A 2,949-nucleotide genomic window follows, 5' to 3' on the forward strand; every position below is an offset into this window, starting at 1 on the left:
GGGGGGTAGGAGGAGCTCCTTCGCGCGTTATATCCCTCCCGGTGCACCGACCTGTGCAGCGGGACCTGGAACCAGACCAACATCAGAAGTGCATCTGCAGCTTTCCATCCCCCTTCCCGCCCCTCCCACACCCAGATCCTTGATGATAATACCGATCGATGGTCCCGGCTATACATATATTGTACACTGGGAATCCAGATATGTCTCCGCTCTTTCTTTGCCACCTATCGACCTTTCGGCTCCTGTGATCGATTATCGCTTTAGCGATTAGCTTTTTCGGGATATCTGTGTATTTGTAACTGTATTTGTAACCCGATAATGTTTTTTACTTCTTGTGTAATCCTGGTGAATTTGACGGATTACGACAAATCCAACTCTTTAGCCGTTTATGGCCAATATTTAATGATATTACAAATAGAGAAAAAAACTGTAGACTATATTTTCAGATCGTTATACTCGTATATATTCTTTAATGAATTCAATACATTTTGTGTAAATAGGGTGTCAAGTTATTTCTGACGGATCTAATTTTTGCCACAAATGGCGGTAACAACTTATCGCAAACGACAGTTCGCAGTCTATACAAAAATAATTGGCATAAAACACTGTAACGTTCATTAAATTGTCGCACACAATCTCGTTAGTTCTTGAATCGAGAACGGCGAGCGAGGGAAGGCAAAAACGGATAGGTCGCGACTAAGCGTCGTACACTCTGGCCGCTCTGGCTCCTCTCTTCTCTCATCTTTCCGCGCGCGTTCCTCGCACTTTCCGCGGTGCAGTAATGCACTTATATAAATCAGGTTCAGCCGCGGACCACCATAAAGCATTGCTATGTTTCGATGTCCGTAAAGCATTCCTGGGCGGGTTCGCCGCGTTTGATTCACGCGTGCCCGTGTGTGGGGCGAGCCCCTAAAGGTACTCTTGCGGGTTCACACTGGACCCGCGGCACAGGCCCCAGTTGTACGTGCACGTGTATATACCGCACTACCACTATGCGACAGGCGTGAGAGAACTTGTCGCCGGCGATAATAGTTTATTTGTCGCCGGGCTCGCCCGGCGACGGAGATATGTTCCGGTTTCTCGTCCCGTTCCACACCCGTCGAGGATTGTTTATTATGCGAATTGAACGGGCCGAAGGTGATAAAGATCCCGTCCAGCTCCTCCCCGGCGCTGTTCCTCTTTCGCAATTTCGCAAACGGCGACCAGCCAAGTCTATGTGTTATCGTGTTTTTGTCTCGATACTGCCATTAATATTGAATCGCGGCCAATTAGGTCCTGATATCATATTACCACGGTTATCGCGTGAATAACAAATTCGAAATAAATTTCGTGATTCGCTATAAAAGGATCAATCTCAACGGGTGATCTTTCAGGAAAATTTATTCAAATATGAACAAAAAAAAATACCCTAAGAACGTTCTACGACATTTTTTTATTTCACCTGGAATATTGAACGATCTTGAATCTTATATAAAATGTCTTGCATATACATTTGATAAATAGCGAAAAAAAACTTTCGTGCGATTCATTATTATTCTTATCGGAAAAAAAAAAAAAAAATAATTTATATGAGAGGTATACATAAAACACGATCCTCTTAGCAGAAAACACTCGTTGTTCCTGTTTCGTGCTTCTCTTCATCTTTTCTCCGTCATGATACCTGCGCGAAACATTCTCACCTTCGGCTCCGCGGGCTCTGGGAGGTGCGAACGAGGCTTAATTCGAGATACCCTCGCGGCTCGATGCCCCCGATGACAAACGTCTCGAACTCGCAGCCAATTTTTTAATACCATTTCTGGTGACCAAATCGCATCGTGGAAAATTATTGCCCGCCCCACGGATCGTTTGTTTCTACGCGGGAATCTACCTGCTAACGCTTAAGCACGCCTGCAGCCTCATACTTTAAAGTGACATCTTTTTCTGCCTCACCGATTTCGTGTCGCTGTGATCAGATAATTTTAACTTCGCCTCTCGTTATCTTGATTACTATTCATGTACAGTCATAATATGGATTTATTTTTCTATTCTAATATAGCATATAATAAAAATTACGTTCGTATGTAAATCAAATCATTATTAAATTAAACTTAATGAAGGTGCATTAAATAAAATTAACAATAATAATTGTAAATCTATAATACGCATTATTAATACTAATATAAATAAACTAATAAATCAGCCTTTGCTTTTGCGCTATAACTATTAATAAGATACTAATAAGAATCCATTTCTTTTGAAAACTATTTTAATCGTATCAGTTCTGCTATTGTTCTCCATTAAACGCTAATAAGATCCAACTAATTGAACACTGGAATTCATTGCGCCTATTAACTCGCGCAGATTACAAGAGTGGCTTATATTCGAGATGTGCAGGAACAAGTCAACAAGAAATACCGAACGATTTTCATTCTGTAGGCCTCTTGTTACCTCTCGACGAAACATCCGGGAAATGCTATTAGCGTCTAACTTATCGGCCAATTTGTCGTCCGGACTCCGAGAACGATTAACGTGCCACGAAGTGACGCAGACAGCCAGTAGGAACGAAGAAGAGAAAGATAGGTTCGAGCTATTCTCAGGTACGTAGGAACCGACAAATCGTTTGTCACAGACTCACCGGTAATAACCCGAAGGCCGGCTTTATCGGCGACTAAGTAATAGCTACCAATAGGCGAGGAGCTCCGGAAGACCTTATCGAATCCATTAGAGAGTACACCGTTGTTGTGATTTTGAAGTATCGCCAAGACAAGTAGGTATCTTCGATCGTTCGTTACATGTGGATTCTTCATCGATTTGAGATACGTTAAATCGACGAGACCAGAAGCAAAGCAAAAAGTAAGATTTTTCTTTCATGTTGGACTTGTCAATGGCAATAAAAATAATGAAAGTTGTGAACTTATGTACTTTTTAAATTCTTTAGAGTGGAATCTCACTCTAAAAATTAAGCTAGTC

The sequence above is a fragment of the Trachymyrmex septentrionalis genome, unplaced genomic scaffold, assembly GCF_001594115.1.
Source record: "Trachymyrmex septentrionalis isolate Tsep2-gDNA-1 unplaced genomic scaffold, Tsep1.0 scaffold14, whole genome shotgun sequence".
Lineage (NCBI taxonomy): Eukaryota > Metazoa > Arthropoda > Insecta > Hymenoptera > Formicidae > Trachymyrmex > Trachymyrmex septentrionalis.